We start from the raw sequence: 18,324 nt of genomic DNA on the forward strand, positions 1-18,324 counted from the left end.
TGAGTAATCGGAATTACTCACATGTACCACTGTGCCTGGCTCGGAGTGGAGTTTGTTTTCCTTAGTCTACTAACTTAAATATTAGCCTCATATTAAAAATATGTTCAGTCACCTTGGCACCATGCCTAGCCAAAACTTAACACAAAATGAGCCACCACACAGATATTTCTTCAGATGTTTAGAAGAGACTAGTTGGAAGATACAATGGCACAGAGGATGCCTTCATACCCTCACCCCTCCAGGAGAAGCTTCAACCACGGACCAGCTTTAACCTCTCTGACCTATACACTTACCCAGCTGTTAGATGCACTCTTTGAATTTGGACAGCTTCCCACTTAATTGAGGTAAGCTGCCACAGTCACAATCAGAGAGTAACCTAACCAGACACTTCCAGGTGTGCCTGGTGATTTCAGGTCCTGTCAAATTGCCACACGCTAGCCAGATTAGCCAGAAATACTTGGCTTCCAGGGTACCACAGAGTCAAGGTTTGCCTCTGACCTTTACTGGTCTGTCCTCAGCTTTCTTTCTTTCTTTCAGTTCTTGTGCTCAGTCATTCCCTACCGTAGACCAGCGTGGGACTGCTAGCTGGCCTTAGCGTTGGCTATAAGCAGGCCAGCATGATTCAATTATGTCAGTGTCCACTGTGTCAGTGAAGTAAATACTCCCACAGACCACGGCCCAGAAAAATGGCAGCACTGAGACAAATGTCACTTAACCAAGACTCACTTCACATCTCACCACTAACATTTACAAACCCTTTCCTAAGTTTTATCTTGGTTGTGTGTGTATTATACACATAGGCGTGTGAATGCACCTGTGTATACTATCATTTGGACGTCTTTCCCAGTTGTCCTCAATCTTACGTTTTGAGACAGGGTCTCACAGAACCCACAGCTCACCAATTTGGCTAGACCGGCTGACCAGTGAACTCCAAGACCTGTCTGTTTCCACCCCCCATCCCCATCCCCCAGAACTGAGATTAGAACATGGGATTAGAGCCACAGTGCCCAGCTGTTTTACATAGAGCAGTTTCTCCAGCTCCCTCATTTGTGTTTTTAATCACCATTTCTGATCATCCCTGGAAGGAACAGCTGTTTTAGAAAGCTGATGTTTTTACCTTCACACCTTTGGCGGGAAACTCACTAGGGCCACTTGCGTTGGAGGTAAGCATGGGCTGGCCTTTCCCTTTTACAGGCTCCTCTCACAGGTGAGGAGTGTTCCTTGCACACACTGTCTGGTGCTGGAGAACTGCCCCAGCCCTGTCATTGCTCTGCTGTGATGGAGTTTGTTATTACTTCTTTCCTTTCTCTCAGGGACACAGAGTCAGTTGAAGATTGCAGTCTATATTTAGTTTAACCAACGATGGAGGGAGGGGGAGGGGTTGCGGGTGGGCTGTTTTTTCCATCGCTCATGCTCATCGTAGAGGTGTGAGCTAGCAGGAGGCTATCAGACCATAGATAAGAGCTAGCCTGCCAGAGTGGGGCGCTTCCCCGCCCCCTTCCTCCCTCCCCTCTCTCTCCCCTTATTCTTACCTTAAAGTACTGGTGTAGAAAGTCATGATTTGGGGCCAGGGAGGTGACTCGGAAGCTAAGGGCCCTTGCTGTCAAGCCACAGGATTTGAGTTGGATCCTTGGAACCAACATGGTGGAAAGAGAGAAAGTTCCTCTCTGACTACTTCTGACTACTACACCAATGCCATGGCATGCACATGACTTGACCCCCAATAGATAGATAGATAGATAGATAGATGATAGGTAGATAGATAAATGTATGTGTGTAAAAAACTAAACGTCAGCAGCCTCCACTTTAGGCACAGGGTGGGGTTTATCCCCTCTAAGTTTTAAGCTGAGCGGATTCTCTTTTGTGACAGTCACTGTGGCAGGCATTAGAACAGGGAACAGGTTGTTATCTTAGGTTGTCCTCTGAGAGCATGTCCTCCTGCAAAGCTTGTTTGCATGTAGCTTGATTTGGTTACTTCATAGGAAGAGAGGAGCCGGTTTAAAATACACCGTTTTCTGGGAGATTTTGGGTTGCATCTCAGCATGGAAGAAAAGCTACACAGAGGCTTTAGCATTGAAGGTTTCAAGCCAGCTCAGCTCCCTCGCAGTCACTCTGCTGCTTACTGCACTTCAAAGTTAGTCAGCCGGGAATGCGGGGCATTGTTGATAGTCTTCATCTTATTGAGTAAAATGTTAGCGAGACGCTGCATGTTTTTCAAGTTAGTATCATCATGGGCAGGATTTATCTAGGCAACAAGTGATTATTGAGCCGTGGGAGTAGGGAGATGTGTCTGTGACCTTGGCCGTCCTTGGAGCATCTGCCTCATCAGGCTGGCAAGTGTGGACCTTGGATATAGAATGCAAGCCAGGTTACAGAGAGTGTGGCAGGCAAGGGTTAGCTTGAGTTGAGGGATAGCATTTGCAATGGTCTGGATGTAGGGAGAGGGAGCATTACACTGGCAGGCTCCCTGGGAATTTGTTGTCACTGGAAAGCTGGTGTGTCTACAGTAAGGAAGAGAGCTCATTTATTTCCTCGTGTATGTGGAGCATGAAGGCAACAGGGTGTTAAGCATGGGCTTGAGCCAGAGAAGACACTAGCAGCGACTGAAGTAGCAGCAGATGTAGGGTGGTCTGATCAGATTTGGGAAAGATGCTAACCTGAGGAGTGTGTGTCTGGGGTACTACTTGGCCTTTGGCCTCAGCAGTTGGAAGAACCACAGTGGTGTTTGCAAAGATTTCGGTATATTAAAAGTTGAGATTAGATCAAGTGACCATAGGCGTGTAGGTTCATTCCTGGGTCTTCAATTCTATTCCGCTGATCTACTTGGCTGTCTCTGTTCCAATAACATGCCTTTTTTAAAAAATCACTATTGCTCTGTAATACAGCTTGAGGACAGGGATGGTGATTTCTCCAGAAGTTCTTTTATTGTTGAGAATAGTTTTCACTATCCTGGTTTTTTTCTTCTTTGCTTTTCCAAATAAATCTGCAAATTGCTCTTTCTAACTCTATGAAGAATTGAGTTGGAATTTTGATGGGGATTGCATTGAATCTGTAGATTGCTTTTGGCAAGATGGCCTTTTTTACTATATTAAACCTGCAAGTCCATGAACATGGAAGATCTTTCTATCTTCTGAGATCTTCTTCAATTTCTTTCTTCAGAGATTTGAAGTTCTTGTCAGACAGATCTTTCACTAGGCTTGGTTAGAGTCACACTAAGGTATTTTATATTATTTGTGGCTATTTTGAAGGGTGTCATTACCCTAATTTCTTTCTCAGTCTGTTTATCCTTTGAGTAGAGGAAGGCTACTGATTTGAGCTAATTTTATATCCAGTCATTTTGCTTAAGTCGTTTATCAGCTGTAGTTTTCTAGTCCCCGATTTTAGTGGGATTGCTTCAAGTTTCTCTCCATTTAGTTTGATGTTGGCTATTAGTTTGCTGTATATGGCTTTTTACTATGTTTACTGTGTATGGCCTGATCTTTCCAAGACTTTTATCATGAAGGGGTGTTGAATTTTGTCAAATGCTTTCTCAGCCTCTAATGAAATGATCATGTGGTTCTTTTCCTTGAGTTTGTTTATATAGTGGATTACGTTGATGGATTTCCATATATTGAACTATCCTTCCATCCCTGGGATGAAGCCTACTTGGTCATGGTAAATGATCATTTTGATGTATTCTTAGATTTGGTTTGCAAGAATTTTATTGAGTATTTTTGCATTGATATTCATGAGGGAAATTGGTCTTAACTTCTCTTTCTTTGTAGGGTCTTTGTGTAGTTTAGGTGTAAGCATAATTGTGGCTTCAAAGAATGAATTGGGTAATGTTCCTTCTGTTTCTACTTTGTGGAATACTTTGAAGAGTATTGGTATTAGGTCTTCTTTGAAAGTCTGATAGAATTCTGCACTAAACCTATCTGATCCTGGGCTGTTTTTGGTTGGGAGACTTTTTTTTTTTTTTTAAAATATTGTTCTGTTTTATTTATGTGTTTGTGTGTTTTACCTGCATGTACATCTGAACCCACAGACACTAGAAGATGGCATCAGAGCCTTTGGAACTAGAGTTACAGGTAGTTTTTTTTTTTAAAAAGATTTATTCATTTATTATATATAAGTACACTGTAGCTGTCTTCAGACACACCAGAAGAGGGCATCGGATCTCTTTACAGATGGTTGTGAGCCACCATGTGGTTGCTGGGAATTGAACTCAGGACCTCTGGAAGAGCAGTCAATGCTCTTAACCACTGAGCCATCTCTCCAGCCCTGGTTGGGAGACTTTTAATGACTGCTTCAGTTTCTTTAGGGGTTATGGGACTATTTAGATGGTTTATCTGATCCTGATTTAACTTTGGTACCTGGTATCTGTCTAGAAAATTGTCCATTTCATCCAGATTTTCCAGTTTTGTTGAGTATAGGCTTTGGTAGTAAGATCTGATAATTTTTTTAATTTCCTCAGTTTCTGTTGTTATGTTTCTTTTTTTCATTTCTGATTTTGTTGATTTGGGTACTGTCTCTCTGCCCTCTGGTTAGTCTAGTTAAGGATTTATCTATCTTGTTGATTTTTTTTTTTTTCAAAGAACCAGTTTCTGGTTTTGTTGATTCTTTGTATAGTTCTTTTTGTTTCTACTTGGTTGATTTCAGCTCTGAGTTTGATTATTTCCTTCTGTCTACTCCTCTTGAGTGTATTTGCCTCTTTTTGTTTTAGAGCTTTCAGGTATGCTGTCAAGCTGTTAGTATATGCTCTCTCCAATTTCTTTTGACAAAGGAGCTAAAACTATCCAATGGAAAAAAGACAGCATTTTCAACAAATAGTGCTGGTTGAACTGGAGGTCAGCATGTAGAAGATTGCAAATTGACCCATTCTTATCTCTTTATACAAAGCTCAAGTCCAAGTGGGTCAAAGACTTCCACATAAAACCAGATACATTGAAACTAATAGAAGAGAAGGTGGGGAAGAGTCTTGAACATATAGGCACAGGGGAAATTTCCTGAACAGAGAATACCAATAGCTTATGTTGATCAAGAGTCAACAAATGGGACCTCATAAAATTGCAAAGCTTCTGTAAGGCAAAGGACACTGTCAATGGGACAAAATGGCAACCGATAGATTGGGAAAAGATCTTTACCAATCCTACATCCCATAGAGGGCTAATATCTAATATATAAAAGAACTCAAGACTCCAGAGATTCAAATAATCCTATTAAAAAATGGGTACAGAGCTAAACAAAGAATTCTCAACTGAAGAATATGGAATGGCTGAGAAGCCCTGAAAGAAATGTTCAACATCCCTAGTCATCAGGGAAATGCAAATCAAAACAACCTTGAAATACCACCTCACACCAGTCAGAATGGTTAAGATAAAAAACTCAGGTGACAGTAGATGCTGGCAAGGATGTGGAGAAAGAGGAACACTCCTCCATTGTTGGTGGGATTGCAAGTTGGTGCAACCATTCTGAAAATCAGTTTGGAGGTTCCTCAGAAAATTGGACATAGTACTACCTGAGGACCCAGCATACACTCAAAAGATGCCCCAACATATAATAAGGACACATGCTCCACTATGTTCATAGCAGCCTTATTTATAATAGCCAGAAGCTGAAAAGAACCCAAATGTCCCTCAGCAGACTAATTGAATACAGAAAATGTGGTACATTTACACAATGGAGTACTACTCAGTATTAAAAACAACAACTTCATGCAATTCTTAGGCAAATGGATGGAACTAGAAATATCATCCTGAGTGAGGTAACCCAGTCACAAAAGAACAGAAATGGTATGCACTCACTGATAAGTTTAGGATCATTTAGGTGGGGTCTCTATGGATGGCTGTATTTGTGAGGCTGGGCGTTAGATGAGAGATATGATCTCCGTACTGGCATAGCCAGATTTGAATGTAAGCTCTCCAGGATTTGTCACAGAGGGCTCATGTCAGTGGGCAGGAGGTTGGGGACTGACCTCTGTCAATCAAAGTCCCTGAGCAGCTGGTGTATAGAGCTATGCTGCTGGTCTTAGCACTCCTGGAGTCCGAGGCAGCAGGAGGGACACATAGCAAGATCCAAGTCTCATAAAACAAGAAGAATAAAGCTGACATTTTGCAATTCAAGTGAAGAAAAGTCTTTTTAATTTTTTTTTCTTTGGAGCTGGGGACCGAACCCAGGGCCTTGCGCTTGCTAGGCAAGCGCTCTACCACTGAGCTAAATCCCCAACCCCTGAAAAGTCTTTTTAAATATGGAGAGAAACATGGTGCCTTTGAGTGCACTGAAGATTTGGGCTGGAGTCTGACCTCTGAGTTTCATGAACTGGAGGGACTTGGGAACAGTGACTCTTGTGGAGTGCAGGTGGGATTGGGGAAGGAGAGCAAGAAGAAGGAAAGAACTCTTATCAAAGACCACTGTTTGGAGGGCTTTTTATCATAGAGACATTGGAGGGCTTTTTCAGAAATCATAAACAGAGACAAAAATGTTAAAGTAGCTGAGGGGCCTCCCCCTGCTCCCTTATGGCGGAGGGAATGTTAGACACCATGGGCTTGCTCATGCCTGTGACCCCTCCATAGGAAGGAAGAAAGGAGAGTCGTGTCACCTTGAAGTGGCCCTTCTCAGCCTTAAACAGTAGCTGGGAGATGTTTGTGCTGGCTTGGGAGTTGTGACTCTCCTCACCCTCCCCAGGGAGCCTTTGCGACTGGCATTTCTCTTTCTCCAGTTGGCTTAGTCTCTTTGTGTATCAGGATAGATTTTTATCTTTTGCATTTCTGGTAAATGGCGATTATTAGGAAGTTGAACCAATTGTGTGTGGAAAATGCAAAAGACATTTAACTGGGAATGTGTTTCTCAAGGCCCATTGTTTCCCACAAAACGGAAACTGCTGGCTTCTTGCTGCATGAGTGAGGATGAAGTTATTTTGCGAACACAGTACTTTTTTTTTTTTTTTTTAACTAACATTTTTCAGACTGTGATCAAAAGAAATTACTTTCTGAAAACAACAGTTTAATAGGACATGTAGACTTTGATTGTAAGTAGAGATTTATTGGAGGCCCTTAAAAGAACCCAGTTTCTTTCCACATCATTCTTCTAATTGCAGAGGTAGCTTGTATCATTAGTTTGGGAAGAAAAATAAGAAAGTTAGAAAAATATATATAGTTTTTGTTTGTTTTTGAGACAGAGTCTCACTATGTAACTCTGCCTGTCCTGGAACTCACTATGTAGACCAGGCTGGCCTTGAGCCTCAGACTCTCGAGATCTGCCCTCTTCTTCCCTTGAATGGTGGGATTAAAGGCATAAACCACCACACCCAGTTGTATTTTGTTTGTAATAACTTTGAAACATAATAGTTTTAACCAGCCAGAAGGGAGATAGGTGCGTAGTTGTGTTGCACGATTGTTACCCCTGGATGGCATATTGATGTAAATATTCACAGAGCACCTATGGGTAACCAGTTCATCTTCGGGGCAGTGTCAGTAACACACGGCAGTTTCAGTGTACTTAAGCTGTGTCCTTGAGTGGTTTTGAAGATTTTGATGAAAAACAAAATAATATATATAAACCCCGAAATAAACTGGACCCCCAAAGGGCAGGGGGGAGCTGCGATTCCAATTGCATGAGGTACCCCAAGTCATCACTTCATTGTGACAGTGAGGCTGTAAAGGGCCAGGGCAGGGTGATGGGGCATCACTGTGTCACAGGTACTGAGTTTTGCAAGATCAGGAGGGTTCTGGACACAGATGGTGGCGGCATCTGGACAACCGTATGATGGGAAAGGACCACGTTAGATATCCGTCACACAGTAAAAAAAAGTATATATGCATGCACTATGTCCCCTTCCCTCCTTTTCCCTAAGTGTGAGTGAATCAAGCGACCCAGCATCAAGCAGTGGGCCTCCGTTCTGTCGTCCTGTGTCTGCGAGATTCCCATCAAATGAAAGCTCTATCAGGAATCCTCTATCCTTCTCAGAGGTGTCAAACCGCCCGCAGGCTGTTTTCTGGAGAGCAAAGAGTGCAGGCTAGCTGGAAAAGACATTTTCTATTGTCCCATCAATTGAGAAAATACTTCTTGGGTCCTCATTGTGTTTGTGGGACAAAGATACAAACCTGTTGAGTGGCACCTGCCAGCTACTGTTCAAAGTTTACTCTGAACAACACTCAGGATGCTTTCACAGCTCTCGGAAATCCTTGTGAAATAGCCCATGAGAGCATTGTTCTCATCTGGCAGTTGAGAAGCCTGAGACTCGGGAGCGGGGTGAGTGGCTTTCTACTTTAAAAACATTTTTAGAAGTGTTTCAATTCGCAGACACAAAGGCAGGACATTCCAGGTCACCGAAAGGCCCAGAGATGTAGGTGTGGGAGTGTGTGGGATGCATCTGTATGGAGCAGAGTCCAGAGGACATTCGGGGCACAGAGTGGTGGTTTTGTCTCTTTCATTATGATCTCGACTCCCGGGACAGCGAGTCCCCAGCTGCTTGGTGGGCACCCATGACAGAACTGTGCCTTAGCAAGCAGTGCTTGAGATCCAGTCAAGTCCCCAAAGAGAGGGCCGAGGCCCGGAGGATTCCCCCACGGCCTTCTGTTGTGGTCAAGTGGGGGAAAAATTTCTATTTTAGTGCTACAGGGCTTGGGAGTCACAGCTCATGATGGAGTCTCGTGACAAGTGGAGTGAGAGGGGCGGCCGCTGAGGGGGCTCCACAGGTAAAGGTACTGAGCCTGATGCCCGCCCTGGGTTACACCTTGGAGCTGATATGATGGTGGGAGAGAGCATCTCCCTCAAGAACAACAACAAGCCAACAATAAAGAGTGTAGGAATAATTTTTTTTTTTTTAAAGGGGAGTCGGAGATGTGTGGTTCTGGGAGGGGGTGAGGTTGGGGGAGCATGTGTGAGGGTATGTGAGGAGTGAGGAAGACTCTCCTTCAGTTCTCGGGCTTCTTTGTGTTTTTGGAAAACAAACAAACAAACAAACAAACAAAACAAAACCAAAACCAAAACCGGTCACCTGAATACATAGGTGAGATGCAGGTTAACTTTGATAAAGGAGAGTTAGATTCAGTGTGTAAAATGTCTGGGCGCTGAAGTGCATGGGAAGGGGGTTCTTGAGTGGTCTGAGTTGAACGCACAGTGTTGACACTGAGCTGCTTCTGGGTGGAGAGATGGGGTGCCATTGAGATGATGGGGATGCAGCTGGCATGGAGACACGAGCCAATGGCTTCAGAGGGTCTCTGGAGGGTCAGGCTCTCTTCAGAGTACTAGTACTAAGTGCTAGTCCTTTGGAAGCAAGGTTTACTCGTTTTCGTTTTACATACACAGGCTGTTCTGCCTTCATATATGTCTGTGTACCATGTGCCTGCATTACCAGTAAGGCGGAAAAGGCCCTGGCGTTCTCTACACTGAGTCAGACAGTTGTTAGCTGCTGTGGCTGCTGGGAATTGAACTTCAGTCTCCTGCAAGAGCAGGCAGTGCTTTGACCTGCTGACCCACCGAGGCTAGTCCCTGAATCTAGTCTCAGGAAAGGACGTACATGGCTAGGCTGGTGATGTCCCTAGCACTTTGGAGGTGAAAGCAGGAGGATTTAGGGGTCGAAGGTTAATCTCAGCTACAGACATAATGAGATTGAGGCCCTCCTAGGGTACTTGACTTCCTGGCTTTAAAGCATTTAAAGCAACATGAAACAGAAAAAAACAAAAACAAAAACAAAAACAGCCTGACTCTTCCATATTCAGTAACCGCAGACGTTTTCTTGTACAACATTACTGCGTGATACACTGGCAGCTGATTGGTTAAATAGGAAACTCACTAAAGGGGCTGGGGCGATGGCTCAGAGGATGAAGTGCTCGCTGACAAGCGTGAGGACCACAGAGAGGTTGGATTTCAGTAACATCAAAGCAGGGCAGGTTTGTGGTCTCCTGTGAGCCCAGTCCTGGGGAGGCCAAGACAGGAAGGAGCTCCTCAGAGAAAGCTGGCTGGGGCGCAGGCAGAGTTGATGAGCTATGCTTCAGAGAGACCTTGTGTCAGCGAATACGCTGCAGAGAGACCAAGGGAGACACGGAGCAACTTCAGTCCTGTACATGCACTTGCTTAAGGGCACTTGCTTAAGGGCACATGCAAACACATGTGTATGTGCACAGGTCCCATAAACACACACACACACACACAGACACACACACACACACACGCTTGTTTGAAATAAAATGGAAAGTACATTAAACCTTCTATGACTAAATATATTAATGTTTTAAATTTGGCAGTCTTTTGAAATACAGTCAAGGCCTTTTCTGTATAATGTTTTTTAGAGGGATTTCCTTTAGATTACAAAAATTCATTTCTAGAGACAAAACATTTTCTTTTTATACTCATTCTTGATGTGATGCTTGACTAAATTACATAATTATAATAAATATAACTGACCTTAGCAGATTATAGAACAGATTTTATTACTGGCTGCCATGTAGCTCTTTTGGTAAAAAAATAAGATTAATACTCTGACTCTGATAGCCTCTGTGGAAGCTGAAATACAGAAGCCATGGCCTCCTCCTGCTTTTAGAGACAGAAGTCTGGCATTATGTTTAGAGCCAAGGTCTTACTGTTCTATATCAGCACAAGGAAATATATGATGTGGCACATGTTCGGTTATTCATAAAGTTTGAGTGTGTGTGTGTGTTTATATATGTGTGTGTGTATGTGTGTGTGTGTTTGTGTATGTTTGTATGTGTGTGTGTTTGTATGTGTATTTGTATGTGTGTGGTGTGTTTATGTGTGTGTGTTTGTATGTATGTGTGTGTCTATGTATGTGTGTATGTGTGTGTGTTTGTGTGTATGTGTGTATGTGTGTGCCTATGTATGTGTGTATGTGTGTATGTGTGTGTATGTGTGTGTATGTGTGTGTGTTTGTATGTCTGTGTGTGTTTGTGTGTGTCTGTATGTATGTGTGTTTGTGTGTGTGTCTGTATGTGTGTATGTGTATATGTGTGTGTGTGTGTATATGTTTGTGTGTGTGTATGTATATCATATATATGGTAGCTAACATTTGGTTATTTTGACCATTTGGCCATTGTATAAAATGGTACAATGAACAGGTATTCATGAATTTCTGTGGGGGCATATCTTATCATTTTGTGTCTGTACACCCAAGAGTGGAAACCCTGGGTGGTGTTTCTTCTTTGAGGAACATATAGAGTTTTCTGGAGTTGATCTCTGACTTTCTCTTCCTACTAGCAGTGTGTGAGGGTTTTAGCCATGTTCTTACTGTTTAGCACCATCAGCCTCAGGTCGGGATTTGGCAAGGCAAACCTTAGACTGGTGAGTCAGGTTTTCAGTCCTGGAGGTGGAGAAGTCTGTGATCAAGGCAGACCTGGTGTCTGGCCAGAGCCCACTTCCTGGTTTGGTAGATAGCAGAAGCAAGCTCTCCTGTGCTTTTAGTAACAGTAGCATTCCCATTCTGGGAACCCTCATGACCTGACTGCCCCTGAAAGTCCCCACATCCTCTGCTGGGGTCAGTGTGTCAGAATGTGAGTCTAGGGATGGGGCGCATACATTCATCCATAATACCGTCCTCTCGAGATTTTACTTTTAAAAGTGTTTTTTTTTCTTCTGATTATCATAATAACGAATCTTTGGAGAAAAGTGTAAGGGAAACATCACTTGTTTAAAACCACTGTCTAGAAATAAAAGCATTTTCCCTCCATATTTTGAATTTAGTTTGGTTTTGTGCATCTGCGATTGCCTCTCAGAAGAACCCTGTCCTTGCTACTGGCAACAATTCTCTGTATACTAGGCGCCTCCTGTACACCAGCACTGTGTGCACTGGTGAATAAGCCATGTCTGAGTCCTGGCCCTCCCTCTTTGCTCAGTAAGATGTCTGAGCGTTATCTCTGAGACTGTCTTAAGTTTACTGTACTAAGGAATGTCTCTTCCATTCTCTTTTTTTTTTTTAATCTTGAGTTATTTTTTTGAGATTTTTATACTACACCACAGTGGTTCAGGGACAGAGTAGAAACAGAGAAGCTTCTATTTGCAGTAGACGGTGATTAACAGAGACCCGTAATTTGCGAAGGCACTGAAAACTTGAGGATTCAGAATGCTCAGCCCTAAAGGGAGCATCTATACCGAGCTCCTGCTCCCCGGGCTCAGGGGTCATTGCAGAAAAGGAACAGTGTAAGAGCGGGAGGCAGCAGATGACGGAAGGAAACGGTGTGTTTTGGACACACGAGGGCAGCTGTACATACGGACTCACAGTGGTCCTGACAGAACACGCCAGACCTGCGTAGCCCAAGACAGATCAAACCTCAGCATGGAGAGGGGAGCGGGGCCTGACATCTGCCCTGTCAGCAGCTGCTAGGTGCTGGTATGGGGGTCCAGCCCTGCTGAGTTGCCGCACCCCAGGGGAAGGCCACACTCAGAAGAATATTTGGATAGCAAATTGGCCTTGAGTTTAAAAAACAAGCACACAAGGTCGGGTGGATAGGGAAGTGGGGGTGAATCTGGGAAGGGTCAGGAGGGAGGTGAATCCGAATCAAATACGTTATACAAACCTATCAAGAATTAATAAAATAATAATAATAATAAAATAATAAAATGAAAATAAAAAATAAAAATAATAAAAATAATAATACATGGCAAACTTTCCAAGGAAGCCATACTTTTCTTTTTCTACTTGAGATGTTTACATTTCTCGCCATTTTTCTTTTCTTTTGGGAAGGAATAAAAACAGCATTGCATGTAGTGTGTTTTGAGTTCTGGAGTCAGAGCTGGGGACATTTCAGAGAGTCCCTGTCACACCTGATTTGTCAGTCTTAGCAGTGTGTCCTGGTGCCTTCCTAGACCTCCCCCAGCATCGAGGACATGAACAACAGCGGGATTTCAGGGTGCCCAGGGTAGAATCTGCAGGTTCAGTGGCTGATCCATGGTGTGCCAGTATCCTGTCTGCGCTTGGCGTATGTTGGATTGCGACCAACAGCAAGGGGGTCCCCCTGATGGACGAGGAGGGAAGTGGCCATGGGCTTTTCAGAAAAAGTGACCCTGGGCTACATGACTTTATGAAACTGGAGGAATCAGCTTATTTTGGAAACTTGATCCAATAACACAGAACCCATACCTCTGCTATCCCCGTGTCCTTACGTCCTCTGTGGTAACCAATTGACCCACATCTCATGTGACTTTAAGTGCTTTTGAGACAGGGTCTAACACATTATATGGAACTCCTGATCCTCCTGCCTCCACATTCCCCCACTCCATGTGCTAGAATTATAGGCCTGCACTACCACGCCCAACGTAACATGCTATTTTCTTAAACACAGAATGTACCATAGTGTTCCGTAGCTCGCTGATTTAATGTTGCCAGGTGGTCTTCTCATGGCTGCTCACAGCCCATCTGTATTTCCCAGCTGTGTGGAATGCATAGGCAATTTCTGTTTAGTTTTTAACCCATCCTTTTGGGCTGTTTTCTGTTTTCCTTTTACAAGTGGCCCCACACTAATCTGGCCGTCCAGCTGTCGCTTCACACATGCGGTTGTATGCGTAGGGTGGTATTTCCGAGGTCACTGGTTAGTTACAGACCTCAGCACTAGCATACTGAAACCACCCCCAGCATTGTAGAACACCTGCGCCTTACAGGGCCCTGTGTAGGAAGAAAGGTAGCTCCAGGCTCATTGTCCCAAGTCCCCAGATGCTGTGTCCTTAAGCTAAAGAAACACTACCATGACCCTGCTTCCCTAAGAAACAAGTAACTATGACTGGCATTTCCTTTAAGATTGTAACACACTTGAGAAAGATAATGGCCTGGAAAAGAAACATAAGTTTCTTAAGTTAGGGCCCTCAAGGTTAATTCTCAGTTTCCTGTATCTCCATATGGACAGTTGGATACTCTTTTTGTTTTTGTTTTTGAGACAGGCTCTTACTGTGTATCTCTGACTGGCCTGGAACTGGCTATGGAAGACTAGGCTGGCCCTGCAGGTACAGTGAGCTGCTTGTCTCTGCCTCTTGAGTGTTGGGACTAAAGGTGCGAGCCACCAAACCAGCCTTGACCCCCCACCCCGTTTTAAATCTTCCTTTTTATGCTGTTGGGGATAGAACCTGTGAGGATGTCTGTTGGGAAAGGGCTCTGTCACTGAGTAACATTCCCAGCCCTGAGCGAATTTTTTTTTTTTTAAATAGGCAAGTTTTGGACCAAATTGTGAATCGCAATACTTTTATTATTAGTAACATGTTACATGGCAGCTGATAAGGTGCTAAGAGCTTTCTTGAGCCCCAGATGTTAGGAGTAACCAACTCCACATTTCTGCCTTCCAGCCTTCGACATTCCACACTCTGCTACATATCTGGAGTCACCCTGCTGCTTTTTCCCAGCGCGCCCTCTTCAGTGCCTGTGAAGTTCAAGCCCCAGGCTGGAGAAGCTTCTAGATGGATCCTTTCCAAATTCGGTGTCTTTTCTACCAACGCTGTGCCTCACCCTCAGTCTCTAAGTGGTAAGGCTGTACCTTAAGAAAATGAAGTTTGTTTATTTCCTGTCTGAGTACGTGATTGGGCAAATGCAAGTGCACAGTGGTGTGGAGGTGGCAAGAGTTGGTTCTACCCTTCTGTTGGGTGGGTCCTGTGGATGGGCCTTGGGCTGTCAGGCTTGGTGCTCAGCCCTTTAAGGGATGATGGGAATTGTTCTTTCAACTGCCTTTCCCAGGCCCTCTTTCTTTTTTTATATAAGTCACTGTTGATTTGCTAATTTCTCCTGAGCTACATCTAAAAGGAGCAGTAACATGGGTTTTTGGGAAGCTTTTAAACAGCCTTTCTGTCCTGCCTTGCTACAATAACGTGGCACCTACCTAATATTAGTAACAATACCGATAAAAATAGTTACACGAGTCACTTCTCACTGCTGTGACAAAATACTGGAGCAAAACCACGTTAAAAAGAGGAATGGTTTTGGGGGGCTCATGGTTTCGGAGGCACCAGGCTGCAGTCAGATAGCCTCACAGCTTTTAAGCCTCTGGCAGAGAACCATCATAGTAGAAAGGTAAAGCAAAGGAATGCAGAGAAAGAGAGAGCCTGTAATGGCTGCTTCCTCTTCTACCATTGCTATGCCTGGGTCTCTGATTTGCTGAACATTACTGCTCACATTCTGGGCAGGCGGTCTCCCAAGTCCCCCTCTACCTTAAAAGTGCTTTATTAATTCCCTTGGGGGAGACTCAGCGTAGTTACTGTACAGTCCAGAGTAAGAACAGTCAGACACACGGCCTCGTGTGAACTTGGTAGGCTTCGGTTCTTCACAATTCCTTCAAGTCCTTGTGATTGGAAATCATGCAAACCCTCATGGCAGTCACAGAGAGGTGTGTGACGTCAGCTCCTTTTAATGCCTCGCCTCACCTGTTCCTTTCCACACATGAAGTTTACTCAGAACACAACTTTGGGCAGGAAGGGCAGAGGAAGAAGACTGAGCAGAACACAGGGCTGAAATGGGAGACCTTAATCAATGAACTGGTTGAAATAGGTTACCGAGTGCTTGCTGTTAATGAATGAAAATGGGGAGGGACTTTAGCATCACAAAGAAGTCATCAGTAGGAAGCCTCACCTCAGATGGAGCCCTCAGCCGCACAGTGGAGAAGGGGTCCATGTGGTTCAGCTCCCATCAGGCTTTTTAAAGAGTGTAAACTAATTAGCCTTAGATATCACTTTTCTCATGCACACAATGATTCAATTTAATTATTTGTGAATTTCTTTTTCCTTCTTTTTTTTTTTTTTTTTTCCGGAGCTGGGGACCGAACCCAGGGCCTTGTGCTTGCTAGGCAAGTGCTCTGCCACTGAGCTAAATCCCCAACCCCAAGTGAATTTATTTTTTTTAAATATTTTAATACCTTGTTAGTTCAATGAAAAAATTGAAAGAATTTTGATTTTATTTTTTTAATTGAAGATATATTTTCTTCTCTCTCCCATCTGGTGAGACAGTTTTGATCTATCGTTTAGTAAGTTTTGAGATAGGAATAAGATACCTGCTTAGGGTTTCCATTGCCATGAAGAGACACTGTAACCGTGGCAATTGTTATAAAGGAAAGTATTTAATTGGGTTTGGCTTACAGTTTTAGAGGTCCAGTCCATTATCGTCATGGCAGGAAGTATGATGGTGTGCCGGCAGACACGGTACTGGAGAGATAGCTGTGAGTTTTATATCTGGATTGGCAGGCATCAGGAAAAAGTGACCCTGGGTCTGGCTTGAGTACCTCAAAGCCTTCTTCCTAGTGATGCACCTCCTCCAACAAAGCCACATCCACTCCCACAAGGCCACAGCTCCTAGTAGGACCACTCACTCTTTATGGGTCTATGGGAGCCATTTTCTTTCAAACCACACACTGCTATTAGATTATTTTTCAGCTGGTACCTCTCTCTGCAAGTTGGTGCCTTTCATCCTTTTCTTCCTGCATTCTTAGTCTTCTCCTCTCCTGACCTTCAGGACTCTCCTTATTTGGCCCAGTTTTTCTTTCTGTCCCTCGTTCTACCGTTCTCCACTGTATTTGTGGTGCTTGGATTTCCTGGGCTTGCCTGGTATCCATTATTTTCCCCTTAGGTGTTTTTCAGGGTCAGTATATCTTAGATCAGTGGTTCCAGCCCTAGAACCCTTAAAAAAATACAGGTGTCTTCTGAAGACTAGGAGCAGCTGAAAGCCATCCACTAGCCTTAGTGCCCTCAGATTGAATCCCGAGTTCTGTACCTCCCTCACTCCCCCACTTCTGTCTTCCACCTCATCTTGGCTTGGGACTCAGGACTGTTTCCTTCCTGTGGTATCAAAATCAAGCTCTTCCTTTTAGATCAGGAGTTTTTTGTTTTTTTTTTCCTTATGTCCGAAGAATTTTTATTTCTTTGTCTTTTGCTATTTTGAAATCACCACTAGTGAGAAATTATATGCAGAGTAGACTGGTAGACATCCTTTGTGTTAATCCTCCAGAAGAGGTAATTATTGGGTCATAGGCAACTTATTTCTCCTCAATAACTCTCCTCTCCTGCCTGTGTGATTTTGAAGCAAAATCCCACATGTTTGCATTTTTCAGTATGAATCTTTAAGTCTCTGTATTTTAGTATAGAAGATTCTAATGCTCAAGGTACAGTGTCACGATTAAGTCTGATAAGTTCTCTGGCTGTTTTAAAAATAGCAAGCCCCTCCTCCCCATCACACTTGAATGATCTATAAAGTTCTTCCCCTTGAGCCCTGTCTCCCTCCCCTTTTTTTCCGAAAAACAGTAAGTAGCTGGGTCCTCTTTAGAGGTGGAGGTTCCTGGCAACAGAGCAGATAAGATACTGTCACCTGTCCTTTGTGTCTTCTGATAACTGGGACAGAGCTTGGGTCTTGATACTTAATCATATTAAGGTCTGATTACTTTAGTCAGGTCTGTGTCTGTCACCAAGTGTCTGTCTAGGGATTACACCAAGTGTCTCCCCTCCTAAATCCCCTCCCCAGCTCTCCCCCCAAAGTAAGGGTTGGAAAGTTTTGTTTTGTTTTTTCCTGTAATGTTAGTTTGTGTTTGAAGACTTTCACCTTTCCTCTCTTGTGGCTTAGACAGTTGCTAAGGTAAAGGTAAAGCAACTAGTCAGTGTAAACGAACGACCAAGGTTGTGTTCTAATAAAACTTTATTTACAAAATTGGTTTGATCCCTTGTTTTGGGGACTCTTGAACTACACAGTGGTTTATAAAAGAGTGATATTTACCATTGTAGTCCTTTATAGTGTACTAGATGTACTTGTCACTCAGTTGGAATAGCTTGTTCAATACTTTCTCTGCTACCTAGATTGACATTTCCTCCCCGTTCCTGGTGTCAGCAGGCTCTCCCAGGCTGTTAAGAATACAGTGCAGGTTCTGGGTTCAAGTGTACTGATACTTCCTGTCTAGCTTAAGATTCCCAACTTAGTTTCCATTGTATACTAATTTCCTTCATCTGCAAATCTGGTTCTTAATGGCACCAGGAATAATATAACTAGAATGTTAAATAATTATTTTTATACAACAATCTCAGCAGTAATAGAGTCTCTGGCTTTTTGTTTTCTTAACAATGTATCTGTGACTCTGGACATTATGACTCGTTATCATTATATTTAAGAAGCTGAGGCAGGAGAAGCCAGGCCTATGTAGCAAGACTAGGCAACCAGGCAAACTAGCTGGGTGCTGTGGTGTGGGCCTTTAGTCCTAGTACTCAAGAAGCACAGACAGCTGCATCTTTGTGAGTTGAAGGCCAGGCTGATATATTGTGAGTTCCTGGACAGCCAGTCTAGGCTACACACTGTCTCAAAACCAACCAACCAACCAACCAACCAACCAACCAACCAACCATCTCTCTAAACCAACCAACCAACCAACCAACCGACCAACC

The 18,324-nt window shown here is 43.6% G+C and overlaps 1 protein-coding gene across 5 annotated transcripts in view; it reads left to right on the top strand.

The window, feature by feature from the left end:
• Positions 1-18,324, top strand: part of Fryl (FRY like transcription coactivator) — a 237,975-nt gene that overhangs the window by 26,743 nt on the left and 192,908 nt on the right. For 3 of the 5 annotated variants that reach the window (XM_063273429.1, XM_063273428.1, NM_001427275.1), the window contains exon 2: positions 14,266-14,441. The exons of 1 other annotated variant lie outside the window; for it this stretch is intronic. The gene's annotated coding sequence lies outside the window, so the exon portion shown is untranslated. Of the gene's footprint in view, positions 1-1,418; positions 13,930-14,265; positions 14,442-18,324 lie in introns of those variants that run through there. One more of the 5 variants, XM_063273430.1, reaches the window with a different exon arrangement.

This window comes from Rattus norvegicus, chromosome 14 (assembly GCF_036323735.1).
Source record: "Rattus norvegicus strain BN/NHsdMcwi chromosome 14, GRCr8, whole genome shotgun sequence".
Lineage (NCBI taxonomy): Eukaryota > Metazoa > Chordata > Mammalia > Rodentia > Muridae > Rattus > Rattus norvegicus.